The following is a 15,624-nucleotide window of genomic DNA, read 5'->3' on the forward strand; positions in this document are numbered from 1 at the left end:
AGCAGGGAGCCCGATGCGGGGCTCCATCCCAGGGACCCTGGGATCATGACCTGAGCTGAAGGCAGATGCTTAACGACTGAGCCACCCAGGGGCTCCCCCATTTGCCTCCTTTTCTAGAAAATTATTTCATTGTCCTCTCCCAGCTGCCCCAACGTCTCTGATGTTTATCAATGCTATCAGTATCATTTTTCATACTTATAAACATATCATTTCTGATTTTTCTCCTGAGATTGCTCCGCTAACATGATGTGTCCACCTGCTTGGATCAGCCCTGATGGATCACGAAGTCTACTGCACAGCTATAATCTGGCAACTTCCTTATCTCTTAGCCTTATACTTCTCTTAGTTGACATCTATGTAGAAATCTGTGGAACCCCATGTAGGACAAATATCTCATTTCCTAGATTTCATGTTTTGCTCTTTTGTATTTACTTTCTTTTTTGCAGCATAATACAAACTGAAGTGAATATTTAGGCAGAGTTCATAGTACGACAATTTTTGTTTAAGTTTTTACACGTTTTTATCTTCATTCTTGACTGGAATAAGAATTGAAATAAAAATTTTTAGCCAGAATATTGAAGGCATCATTTTATTGCCTTATATTTTTTTTTTTGATAATTTTTCTAAACTGGTAATCGGGGTGCCTGGGTGGCTCAGTCTATTAAGTGTCTGCCTTCTGCTCAGGTCATGATCCCAGGATCCTGGGATCCAGTCTCACATCAGGCTCCCTGCTCAGTGGGGAGTCTGCTTCTTCCTCTGCCTGCCGCTCCCCCTGCTTGTGCTCTCTGTCTCTGTCTCTCTCTCTCAAATATAAATAAGTAAAATCTTTGAAAAAATAAAAAAAATAAGCTGGTAGTCATTTTGTCTTCACTATACAGTACTCATATTGTGGGTAGTATATCCACAAATATAACAGACAATAAGGACTCTTTGCCCAGTGTTTTCTAACAAGACATATTCTGCCTGGATGTGAGAGCTTTATGTGCAATATACAGTCATGCTCTTCTATTTCCAGAAACATCAATCAAGTAAATATTGTTTTATTATATCCAGTAGGTTGTATAATCATCAATTGGTATCAAAGATAAACCAATCAAAATTAGATATTAAATTTAAAAGATGCCCAAGCAAGGTAACATCCCAGTAACAAGAGTTCTAAAAAAGGAAATGAGAAAATGGAGAATGGAAAATATCTCAAAGGGATCTTCATTTAGTTGTGAATTTGAGAAAAGCATAGCTGATGAAGATGGCCTCTTCATCTTGGTCCCCAAGTCTGTCTTTTTTATCTTAGCAATAAGTCTTATCTTTTCTCTAGTTTATATTACAAACCAGAGAGTCTACATCTTTTTTATCAGGAAATAAAGTTTCTACATCTTTTATTTCTTTCTTAATTATCCAGTACTGTGTATCCACATGATAACCAGCTCAATTCAAACTATCATCATCCTGCACTCAAATAATGACATGTGCTCATAAATGTCATTTTTGCAACAAAGTTATTCCTCTAGTTACTTCTCTGTCAACACTATTCTTATTCTAAATTGCAAATATTAGTTCATAACACTTCAGTATATCTCTGTGCCCTAAATATACAGCTTTGATTTTTTAGAATACTTCATAAGGCCTTTTAATGACACAGTCCTTGATTAAGTGCCAAGAATTCCTGTATAGTATTCCTTGCCCTTCTCAATGCCTTTACATACCAGCCTTACACAGTAACTTAAACTCTGAATGTTCTGTTGTCCACCTTGTCTATTTCCTCTAAGTGTTCCTACCAATGAATTGATAGATCTTCCCTCATCATTCTTATTTAAGCTAATTCCTACTCTTACTAATCTTTCAATTGATAATAATTCTCTGAAAAACATCTTGAAAGATGACCAGACTTAGGGCTTTGGGTATATATCCTTTACTTACCCAAAGAAACTTTTCTAATATGCTCTTTTGTGATTGAGGTTTCTCACTAAACTGTTGGTTCCACTAAATTTTGAGTCATTTGAAAGTAGAAATTGTGTTTACTTCATTTTGGACTAACAGCAGGTACAGACATATGGCATAAAGTAGGTGTGGAATAAGTATATGTTGAATAAATAGGCAGATGAAAAAATTGGCAAATTCTCAACATTTTTCTTTATTTATAGAAAAGAAACACTAGCAGTTCCATACATTGCTGCTGAGATCAGTCCTACCAAGGAAACAATACAGTTTCTTAAACAGGATCAAATGAGCTTTGCATTTGGAAAGTTTAGAAGGATTTTCATTGTTATTTTTTCCACTGTGATATCTATTGTAGTACCAGCTGAAAATGTTAAAGTGGTTCTGTAAATGAATCTGAAATTTGCAGTTTTGGTTGGAAATGACACATTTCATGTTTTCAAGGTATTATAGCCAGGAAATAATTGCTCACAGTACTAGTCTTCCATAATACATTGACATCTTGCTGTGGATTACTCATTTCACTAAATGACACAGTGTTCCCACTGTCAGCTCACAGTGTTTATACAACAGATGTACTTCAACAACTTAAAATTATCTTACCTAGCTAAGGACGTTTTATATTGGAGATTATATAACAGTTCTGAAGATAACTTCTAATTTTGCTTATTTAATCAGGCAAATAAAATATATTCAGAATTGAATAAAACATTGAAGAAAGGGACTCTGAATTTCCTTTCAGTCTTGAGATTTTCTTTAGTAAATACTGTACATATGAACAGAATTACTATAAGGGCCCCAAGACTCTCATCAGTTTTAGCTCCAGCACATGAATAAGTAAGTTTGAAAGCATTTTCTATCTGCTTCCTGGAACTCCCAACAACCCTATATGTGAAATCCAAAAAATCTTCGTCCTCTTTGTGTCTAGTAGTAAACAGAAGGTATCTTATGATGCTTCCTATATTTTGAGCACTTGATTTTCTGGTAAATACTTAGTGACCTACTTTTAACAGATTATAGGATCTTATTATAGAAGCCCTTCTTCCTCTTTCCTTTTCTTAAGTAATTTTTTTTTTGCATTTTAGTTCTGTTGTACACTTAAAAGAGAAATAATAAACATGAACTACAAATCCCATCATTACTGAAGAATATAAATCCAAAAATACTTAGTGTTCTTGGAATTTTTTCTTTATCTTTTTCTGGGTAATTTTTCTATTATATCAGTATTTATTTACAGCATAAACTAATCATAGCTTGGAAATAGTAATTGCACAGAATAACTGTGTGCATGCTGCTAACTCAAAATTTCTCTAGGTTCTTGGCAGCTTTTTAGACCTTCAGGATTTTCATTTTATATCCAGTTTTTATTCATGTTTTTATGCAATTAGCATATTTTATTGTTCCCAGAGCTCCGTACAATACACAATTGCAGTTAGATAGGTATATATCAAATCGTGTTAGAATCTAAGAAGTTAAAATATGCAAACGCTTCCTGGGTTAGTTTAACACCAATTTAGAAGGGAACTATTTATAAAAAAGTTTGATGCAAATAGAACCCAATGCTTAGAATATTTACACAAATACATAACTTGGAAAACAAAACAAAGCAAAGTGCATCTTATTAAATTGTATCAAGAAATATTTATGGGATGAAGAGAATTGCTGAATCTCTATATGTGTCTCTGGGTTAAATATCTGAGAGCTATATAATCCTAATATATATAATATAATAATAATAATAATAATACAAGCTTAAATGTTTTATGTATTAAGGGCCTTTCCAGTATTTAAATCATCATATCAAGCCCCAAGTGATAACTATCCCCTGCATCATAGTAGTAAAATTAATTTATTTACAAAGTCTTATTGAACCATGAACTTTGGAGATCAGCAACTTTTTGAAGTGTTTCCATATGTTGTACAGCATTCTGAATTTATCATCCTCCATGCTATGCTAACTGAAATTCCAGGATTGTCTTTCAGTGTTTTATAATATCCACAATGTAGGCTGGATGTGTATTTTTGTTTTTACGAAAGTTTAAATTCCCCCCCCATCAGCCATGTCATAGTGCTTTTGTGTCTCAGATTCACAATCTGTAATCTTGTGAAAACAACCCAGTCTGACCACTCATAGTAATACAACCCAGTCTGACCACTCATAGTAGACATCTCTTTTAGACCTTTCAACCCTAACTTACAGCATCTTTGCACTTCTGTCTTTCTGTAATGCTGCCTTAGATTTTTATATAGCTTGACACCACTCTCAACTATATGGATAGACCTTGAGTGACCGAGAAATCACGGTAACCAAACACTCTTAGAGGAAATTCACATGAATTGGTTCAGAGTAAAGCCCAGGATATATATTCAGAGTTGGGAAAGAAAAATTTTCCTTTTAAAAGTAAGAATATTTTGATATGTTTCAAAGTGCTTCTGCTATTTCTTGGAAATCCTCCTAAGGCTGGATACAAACATGGAGAATAGCAGATCTAGGACGAATTTTCCAGAGATTCAAAACTTTTTGTAATGTGTAACATTTGGGTCAAATGGTGTTTAAATATGGATACACTCCTGAACTTTACTGTTACTTAAACTGATAAATTATGTTTTTTGATTAAGTCTGTTTAATTCAAATTTCTATTACTAAGGCAAAATGCTTTAAAAAAACTGATATACTACTTTCATTTTTTAATTTTTTTAATGGTATTGTGGTAATCACCAGAAAATGAGTTTTCTGTGTAGGAAGGTGACTAATCCATGTAGCAAAAATAGTAGGATAACAATAATTAAAGAAAAGAAAAGAAAAAAATGATCATCGTTTGTGAAAGAAGAAGTTTCTTTCATTTATTGGCTAAAATGAAAACTGCATATGGAAAGAGAATAGAAGTAGTTAAGTAACAGGAGACATTGCATTTATACCATCTTTCTTTAGCGTCTTCTACTGTTTGTTTTTTTGTTTTGCTTTCAGTTAAAATTGTCACTTCAACTCTGGAATTAACTTGACCTACTTTTAATTATCACTCAGGCAATATAAGTATTCTGATCACACTTGATCATAGATTTCCATAAATTAACTGATAACAAGAATAAGAAAAACTAAGATTCTATGGATTATATGTTGCTTTAGTTAGAAATATCTTACAAGGAAATGGTTCATATCTATCTCTATGTCTGTTTATCTATCTATCTATCTATCTATCTATCTATCTATCTATCTATCTATCATCTTTTCTGCCTGTTTACCTATCTACCTACCTATTTAAACAAAATCAGTGAAGCATCTTTATTTTCAGATGAGCTGATTTACCTATAAAGATAATGCAAAAGAAGCTATATGAAAAACAAAATCTTTGAATACTTAAATGAATTGGGCAAATTCATGTTCATGGATTGGAACATTCAATAAATAAATTTATTTATATTTTCTTTATTTCATTAATCAGTATATTTTGTAGTTTTCCACATCTAGATGTCATATATATATTTCTACAGAAGCAATTCATTTTTTGATATGTATTTAATTTTTTTAATCCTGGAAACAGATGTCTTACTACCTGTCACTTCCTTTTGAAGCAGAAATTACTTGATTTACATCTTCTCCAGGATTTTCAATTGTGCTTACTCATATGGGGTGTTGTATAAGCTAGCTCACTGTTCTGAGGCATATCCTTTATTCTGGAAAAGTGCTATAAGTATAGCCTTAAATAAGAAAATTTATTTTTAAGAAAATTAATTTTTAAAAAGAAAATCTTGTTCTGCTTATTTAATCGTTAATTTTAGTAGTTATCAGATTATAGGGCCATGGGCTTATTGCAGCATATTTTCCTTGAATAGGTGACTTATGTACATTTATAAGTGATGAATATTTTGAGTTTAGGCTACTGCTAGTATACTCTGTTGTAAAATGAAGAGAAACATGGGAATTGGAATGGAATAAGACATCTCCCACTAAGGGCAGACCAAGTACTGAATTGTCAGACTTTTGATTGGAGGGCCTGGGAGAAGGGATTTGCTGGTAGATAAAGCACAGGATCCAAAGGGTTAAGATAATAACATTTTATATTTTAATATTCATAGTAGAAATTCAGGAAACTATAGTGAGGGACCCAAAAAGGTAAATAGAATAGATTATGCTTATCAACATATGCCACTGGGTAGTAGGATCCTATTTTTAGGAATGAGTCTTGCCAGAAAAAAAAAAAAAGAGTATTACATCTTAAATTGGCTGATTGTCTAACAAGGACTTGTGAACAAGGAATAGTTAGCTTTCTAGTTATCACAATTATGGCAAAGGAAAAAGAAATCCTACTAGCAATAACTGATAGTACTAGATCTGCCTGATTATAGCCTGGATTACTATGAAGACAGACTTAGTTTATAAGATATCCATCATATTATAGTCTCATAATACATTGCAACATTTTTCTTTTAATGGAACTGGGGTCAAGGGATAAGTTTTCAATTCATTCCAGGTGTGGAGCCAGGAAGCCTGTGTAATTTGAGGCCCAGGCAAGGGGGTGATTGCCTGTGGACAGACACTTCTAAGGAAGCTGGGAATGTGGTAGATCACACTGGGTTGGAAAATATATTTTGATAAATAATTTTCTGAAGTGTTGTAATTAAATAAAAAGAGGTCAATTTCTGTTAAAATGGCTTATAGTATCAAATCAAATTTTATTTGAATAACTAAGAGGCTGAGGTTTGGAATGTGTTTAATCATTTTGGAGTTGCTTTTTTTGTATAATAGTTTAGAAAAATTTTCAGACACTTACATTATTTTCTAAATTATGAAGTATGAACAATAGGATTCATTTTAAGGTGTCTAATCATGAGACATGGTAAATTGGCACTTAAGAAATAATAAACTATTTTCACAGCCAGCTGTACATCACTTGTCCCATTATGTAACATTTACATTGGAAGTTATTAAACATTTTAAATAAAAACATACAAGCAATGCATTGCTTAGACTCATAGTTCTTATGATATCATGTGATTTAGCTGTGATTATTTAAAAAGAAAAAAAAATGGCAGTGCACAATTCCGGACTTCAAGTTATATTACATAGCTGTAGTGATCAAAACAGTATGGTACTGGCATAAAAATAGACATAGTGGAACAGAATAGAAAGACCAGAAATGAATCCAGAATTACTCTTTGAGAAAGCAAGAAAGAATATCCAATGGGAAAAAGTCTCTTCAACAAATGGTGTTGGGAAAACTGGACAGCAACATGCCAAAGAATGAAACTGGACCACTTTTTTACACAATACACAAAAAATTCAAAATGGATTAAAGACCTAAAAGTGAGACAGGAAACCATAAAACTCCTAGAGGAGAACACAGGCAGTAATCTCTTGGACATTAGTTGTAGCAACTTCTTTCCAGAGATGTTTCTTGAGGCAATGGAAACAAAAGCAAAAATAAACTATTGGGACTGCATCAAAACAGAATGCTTCTGGGGTGCCTGGTGGCTCAATCAGTTAAGGGTCTGGTTCTTGATTTAGATTGAGTCATGATCTAGGGGTCCTGGGATCAAGCCCCACATCAGGCTCCCCACTCAGTGGGGAGTCTGCTTGTCTCCCTCTCCCTTTACTTTCTCTGTGTCTCTCTCTCAAACAAATAAAATAAAATAAAATCTAAAAAAAAAAAAAAATCCTTCTGCACAGCAAAGGAAATAGTCAACAAACCTAAAAGGTAACCTACAGGCTGGGAGAAGATATTTGCAAATGTCATATTTGATAATAAAGTGTTGGTATCCAAAATATATGAAGAACTTATGAAACTCAGCACCCCCAAACCAAATAATCCAGTTAAAAAATGGGCAGAAGATATGAATAGATATTTTTCCAAAGAAAACATACAGATGGCCAATAGACACATGAAAAGATGCTCATCATCACTGATCAACAGAGAAATACAAAACAAAACTACAATGAGATACCACCTCACACCTCTCCAGAATGGCTAAAAGCAAAAACAAAACAGCAGGTGTTGGTTGCAGAGAAAGGGGGACCTTCTTACATTGTTGGTGGGAAGGCAAAGTGGTGCAGCCACTGTGGAAAACACTATGGAGGTGCCTCAAAAAGTTAAAAATAGAACTACCTTACAATCCAGCAATTGCACTATTGGTATTTGCCGAAGGAATACAAAAATACTAATTCAGAGGGATATATACACCCTGATGTTTATAGCAGCATTATTTACAATAGCCAAATTATGGAAACATCCCAAATATCCATTGACTAATGAATAGATAAAGATATCCTCTGGGGGTGCCTGGGTGGCTCAGTCGTTAAGTGGCTGCCTTAGGCTTAAGTCATGATCCCGGGATTCGAGCCCCTAATGGGGCTCCCTGCTCAGCTGGAAGCCTGCTTCTCCCTCTCCCACTCCCCCTGCTTGTGTTCCCTCTCTCGCTGTCTCTCTCTCTGTCAAACAAATAAATAAAATCTTAAAAAAAAAAATATACTCTGTGTGTATACACACACACACACACACACACACACACAAAGAGGAATATTACTCAACCATAAAAGGAATGAAATCTTGTCATTTGCAATGATGGGAATGGAGTACGCTAAGTGAAATAAGTATGCTAAGTGAAATACGTCAGTCAGAAAAAGACAAATACCATTTGATTTCACTCATGTGGAATTTAAAAAACAAAATGAACAAGCAAAGGGAAAAAGAGAGACAGAGGCCAACCAAGAAAGAGACTCTGAAGTATAGAGAACAAATTGATGGCTACCAGAGGGGAGGTGGGTGGAGGTATGGGTGAAATAGGTGTTGGGGATTAAGGAGTGCACTTGTTGTAAGGAGCATCTGGTGCCGTATGGAAGTGTTCAATCACTAGATTGTACACCTGAAACTAATATTACACCACATGTTAACACATTTAAATAAAGTCTTAAAATGCAGTGCAGATTTTTGTGTATACATATACGTTATCCCTAGATTCAGTTTTGATTTGAAGTATAATTTTTACATTTTGTTCATTTTATTCTTGAGAATATGTTCATATCAAATAAAATGAAAATGGAGCAATTATATATTTGGCAAATGTGTCTAATTTTATGCTAATGCTGGGTAAGTAACATGATCCCCAATTATCTTTTTTCCACTACATACTAAGTGAACTCATACAATAAATCTATGTTTAATATGTCCTTTGAGATCTGAATCCATCACTTTCTTAGGTACAAGTCTAGTTCTCTGATGCATCTTAAGTATGAATGATCATGTCATGGATAATCAAAAGTTAGGGGTTAAATATAATTTATTTTTAACCTTTTAACCTTTAACTTTCATATAAGATATACAATTTTTCCAACATATGTGTGTGTGTGTGTGTGTGTGTCTGTGTGTCTGTGTGTGTGTGTGTGTATAAACTTTAAGTAAACTCATTGATCGTTTATCTCTTCCTGTTAACTATGGCAAAATTGCCAGATAATTCTCAGTATTATTTCTACTTCCAGTTATATAAACCTAGTCCATGATATTTAAAGAACATTAATATGAAATCACTTATTTTTCACTTTATTGCTCAGGATAGGTGAAATTTCAGGCATTTTTCCATTCTGGTTATGGTTAATTAACTTTAGTGAAAATACAGTCTGGCTGGAATCTAATATAAAACCAGATAAAATATGTAAGGTTAATGTTTTCAGGCAATAGAAAAGCAGTTAAGCTAGATAGTGCCTTTGAGCAAATATAAACACAAGGTTGGTCCACATCTACCTGTGTATTCTTCCTGTGGTCAAGTTTTGTTGACTGTGGCCTAGTGACTTGAAGTCCAAACGGAGAATAGTGGTCTCAATGAGCTGAGGAGGCATGATTGATCAGAAGTTGGGGCTACTAATGCAACTGGAATTTGCGCTGCAGGATACCACTAGGAGGGGCAGGGGCAGGAGTCTGCATGGTAGTTCCCTTCGGGTCCTTGACCAAGCATTTGGTTGCTTCTTGCATGGTTGGTCTCCTTGAATGCTATCAAGTGTGCTTCCTGTCAAACTGAGTTAAAGAAGGGTATCAGAGGTCATACAGGGCTCAGACTTGTTGAGTTTAGCCGTGATCGGTGCGAGAAGACACTTCACTGAGCACTTCAGATATTCAGCTGAGACTTCATAAAATCATAATTTAGGAATAAGGATCACATTCTGAAGACTGTGACCTTGGACTAAGGAATTTTAACTCTCTGCCAGGGAAAAAAAAATCAAAACATTTTTAAACTATAGACCCCAAACTCCTTTCAGTCTATCACTTACAATGCTCACCATAAAATCTAAAATTATTGGATACCTAAGAAAAACAGAATTTAAGATAATTTAGAGTTCAAATTAGCCAATGAAGATTTTAGAGAAGTTATTATGTCTATTCACTCTCTCCCTCACCCCTGTCCTATCTCTACCTCTCTCTCCCTGTGCCTCTGTCACCACCTTTATCTCTTTATGCTTAAAAATTAAGGACAAAGATGACCATGATGAGCAAACAGATTAGGATTATCAACAGAGAGAAGGAAGCTAAAAAAGGACCAAATGAAAATTCTGGAAATAAGAAGTACAATATATGAAATTAAAACAAACAAATATTGAATTTTTTTGATAGATTTTGGAGGTATCAGAGGGGTTAGTCAATTTAAAGATGTATGAATAACAGTTTTTCATTCTGAAGAGGATTAAAAGGATTGAAAAAAGTATTGAGCCAAGTTTTGGTGGCCTGTGGAACAATTTCAAATGTTCTACCATACATGCAATTAGAGACTCAGAAGAGAAAGGATATAAGGGTACAAGGAATATTTAGAAGGGAAAAATTATTCAGTTTCTCATAGTTTGAAAAAGATATCAACTACAGGAAGTTATGGGAACCTCATACCAGATAAATACAAAGATAAGACTTATGAAAATCATAGTTAAACTGCTGAAAACAAACAAGAGGAAGTTGTTTTAGAGCCTTTCTCTTCTACCAACTGTATGGTTTTGATCTGATTTTTTTGCTTTTGGTCCTTTTTCTTATCTATTTAACAACTGCCATTAAAAATAATTCCATAATAATAAAGTTCCTTACAATGTAAAAATACCAGTACTGAGTGGAGTGTTGGAAGAAATACATCTGTCAAATGATGCCATGATAAAAAAGAAGTAATAGGAACAGTGGGTGATGGTTACTTGTTTGCCACTAGTATTTTTGTTTCTATCTCATCATTCTTATTGCTATTATTATTATTAAAATAATAAAGTATAGCTGTTGAATATTAAAAAAGAAAATTTCAGAAAATAGTGTATTTTAGAATGGAAATCACATAGAGGAATTAAAGCCTGATGAGGAGGAACAGTGAGAAAGAGAAATATTCAAGAGAGAAAGTGTAAATGTTGGAGAATGTTTCCTGAGAATGCAAAATGAATAGCACTGTGAATAGATCTGAGGTAATGGGTTAGCCTTGGAACAGAAAAAAGTATGGCTCTTTTGACAAGGTCATGGCATAGCCAACAATGAGTACTATTTCAGAAATGTTTTTAGATGTAGGGTTGGGAAATTGGGCAGTTGATGCTAGATAATGTCTATTTGATCTGGATTGTACAAGATAAGGTCATCACTTGAGATGATAGGGGACAGTGATAGGGATTAATACTGGAAAAGAGTGATAAAATTTGGAGTAACTATTGTAGAAATGGAAAATTCAGCTGACTCTGGGTAAGTATAAAGATTCTGAGTTGGCTTGAGCGCCTTGGCTTAAGATAAAAAAAATCTAAATCCTAAATGTGTAATAGTGTGGAGCCAAAAGATACATATTTTTTTCTGGCACCACTGAGCAGGCTGAGAAAGTGGGACCTCAAATTATTTTTCATGTGTAGGAAGTATACATGCTGGGTGAGAAAATTATGTTAATTTTCTATCTGGGAGATCTTATAGCAGAAGTTGACACCTTTTACTAATGAGCAGAAATTTTATGCATAATCATCTGGAGCTATTCAAGCTCATGAAGTCACTCGTTGTTCATGGAATTCACATGAGATATGCTATGTTACAGTTTCAATACCTGGCAGACTGTTATGGAAACACACAGTCAGTGAATTTATGCTGATAGTAGCACTCGGGAATTAGGTGCTGAAATTCTAGTACTTCATAATTGGATTCTGGCACCTCCTCTTAATTTCCTCTGGATAAACATAGCACTACTTGCAAGTGGCATACTACAGCATTACTTGGAGTTTTGTTAAGTGGCAAATTGCTACTGAAACTACTGGCATTTTTAGGACTCATAGAAAAGCACGATATAATTTAGAATAAAACAAATGGGGTTTTCTGCAGTGTTGCAGAAAGGAGGAGTGCCATCCCTATGTAGGAAATATTAGATTTTGCTATTTTTTAGGAAATAAATTATATATATATATATGTGTGTGTGTGTGTGTAAGGCTGTTTAAGAATGGATTTTATGTGGCAGCTTTTTTGTTTTGTTGCTCCTGTTGTTTTGAATTAAAAGTAGAAAATAACTTTGAGTCTTCAAAATATTTATAGAAGGACCAAGAACTGTTTATTAGTTACCTATCATATAAATTTATCTTATAGAAGATCAGTATGTTAAATAGAAGATCAGGCAGCTTGCAGCAATTTCTTTGTGGTCAAGGTCAAATAGATTTAAGGATATAGAACAGAGAGAAGCAGATCTTTGCCTGTTTCTTCAAGAAGCCTGTTAAGCATGAGAGTGGGACTCTAAAACTTTCTTCTAAATGGATGTTAAATTGGCTAACTAAGAACTGTGGTCATGAAACCAAAGTGTTGAGTTGAATGCTTATATGGTGATAAGGAATTTTGTTAACCTCAGGGGTGTGATTATTTAACGTTACTTGTAAAATATTCAAAGAGAGGGAAAAAACATTATTTGTAAAATATTCAGACCATCTTGCCTTATGATTTCTGTGCCACAAATATATTAACATAATGAAATCTTTAATGGGTTTTAAATTGTTTTGTAGAGATAAGATATTTACAATTCATTTTATAGTAGGTGGATAATACATAGGATTGGGGGCTGAGTATGAAAGCCCAAATTAAACTTTCTTTCATTTTTAATAAGATGCTTCACCCTCAATTCTAGTTAATCTATAACCAAGAATAATGGTGGGTACTGAGATTCTGTGAGTGGCATTTCCCAGCAATTTTTATTCCAGATCACTTCTGTATACTTAACAAAAAGAGAGAGGGCAGGTCATGAAGAGGTTCATCAACTTTTCCATTGGTTCTTGATTTATCAAATGCCTTAAAGGGAAAAATAAAGTTACAGGTGCTAGGATATCTTGAAAGAAGGTATAACTTGACCTATGAACAGATGAGTGAAAAGGGAAGCTCTTGTTTGTGGAATCTTACAATAGAAAACGAACTAGAAATCATCCCTATTTTGGTTGCATAGAGTAGAACACCTATTCTTTTTATTCTTACCTGCATTCTTTGTATCTCCGTATTCTGAACCCCACCATTAACAGAATTACAGAAAGTGCTTACTTAGATACATCTCTAACTTTTCTTTAGCATTTCAACAAAAGCCTTTCTTAGACATTATCATTGGTAATTCACAAAGGTATATATATCTTTATATATATATATACATATATACATATATATGTATATGTATATATATGTGATCTAAGGTAAATTATGTTACAATTTGTTATAATTTTTTTAAAGATTTTATTTATTTATTTGACAGAGAGAGACACAGTGAGAGCAGGAACACAAGCATCGGGAGTGGGAGAGGGAGAAGCAGGCTTCCCGCTGAGCAGGGAGCCCGATGCGGGGCTCGATCCCAGGACCCTGGGATCATAACCTGAGCCAAAGGCAGATGCTTAACGACTGAGCCACCCAGGAGGCCTAATTTGTTATAATTTGTAATGTTCACCCATGGTCTGTATTCTTAAAAACACGTAATTCTAGAGTAGAGACATCATTCCAAAAGCTTTGGGTCATAATGACAGAGATTTTAATGACTGACTACATGGTGCTTCAAGGAAAACTTCAGACTTAATTTTAGTTGCTTTGGTAAGTTTCAGAGTTCATTCTCATACAGCCTTCCACCCCACTCCTACCCCCTGCCATGCAAATGCAACAAACAATAAAAGACAAAAAACTTTGAAATCTAAAACTGGACTCAAGATGTCCTTCAACAGAGGAATGGTTAAAGAAGATGTGGTTCATATATACAATGGAATATTATTCAGCCATCAGAAAAGATGAATACCTACCATTTGCATCGACATGGAGGGAACTGGAGGGTATTATGCTAAGTGAAATAAGTCAGGCAGAGAAAGACAATTATCGTATGGTTTCACTCATATATGGAAAGAAGGAATAGTGTGGAGGACCATAGGGGAAGGGAGGGAGAACTGAATGGGAAGAAATCAGAGAGGGAGACAAATCATGAAAGACTCTGGAGTCCGGGAAACAAACTGAGGGTTACAGAAGGGAGGGGGGTGGGGCCTTGGGGTGGCTGGGTGATGCGTATTAAGAAGGGCACAGGTTGTGATGAGCACTGAACACTACATCAAAAACTAATGATGTAGCGTATGTTGGTTAACTGAACATAATAAAAAAATGAAGAAAATAAATAAACTGAAAAAAAATCTAAAACTGAAAATCTTTTAAAGATGAAAAAATTTAAAAATATTTAGAGAAGTCAGTTTTAATTTATTTTCCAGTTGAAGCATCTCCATCAAAATATGTATTTATTTAAATATGTTATAATTAGGTAACACATGAGAAGCCAATAAAACATTTTTAAATGTCTTTATATAATCTATATCAAGATGTAACAAATATTTATAGTTCAAGAGAATGGATGTTGCTGGACTTCAGCTTCTGTTTTTGTAATTCATCACGTTCCTGCAAAAATAACAGCAATTATGTTAATAGCCCCCTTCATAACAACTGTGGTTGATAAATGGCATCAATTTCCTTGTGTCCAGACATGAAGTAAAGTTTTTTGGGACTCCATAATTCAGAGCACAATTAAATCCTGCCATTTTCCTATCATATTGCTATTATCTGACTCTTTGTGGGCATCTAGATCGCTGTGCCTGTGAACTGTTCTGGAAAGCACTTTCATTGCTGGCTTTTTATAATTGTTTATTTCCCACTTGAAATATCACCTCCTCATGGATGTCTTCTGAAAAGTCACACTATCCAAAGTATCCAGTTATTCTTTCTCCATCTGTGTTAGGGTCAAGAGAAGCCCACTATTTTTATTTTCCTGTGAATTGTTTGTCACTGATTCATCTATTGAAGGTTTTTTTTTTTTTTTTACACTATACATATTTCACATTCGCTATAAATTTCTGTTTATAGAAGTTGGTTTTTACATTTATGTAGTCCATCTTCATCTTTTAAGTGTCCATTTTTACCGATGATTTGTTTTTAAATGGATTTGCTTCCCAGGATATATAAATCAACTTTCTAAAGCACTCTTTGTTTCACTTGCACTTGGATTTTCTATATAGCCACGATCTTTTTTTTTTTTTTGAAATAGAAAACAATACATAAATAAAGACATCATAAAACACAACTGCTTGTGAGACATGTGGGTGGCTCAGTCAGTTAAGCATCTGACTCTTGATTTTAGCTCAGGTCATGATCTCAGGGTGGTGGGATCAAGCCGCGCGTCTAGCTCCACGCTCAGTAGGGAGTCTGCTTGAGATTCTCTCTT

This window comes from Zalophus californianus, chromosome 1 (genome assembly GCF_009762305.2).
Source record: "Zalophus californianus isolate mZalCal1 chromosome 1, mZalCal1.pri.v2, whole genome shotgun sequence".
In the NCBI taxonomy this organism is placed as follows: Eukaryota; Metazoa; Chordata; class Mammalia; order Carnivora; family Otariidae; genus Zalophus; species Zalophus californianus.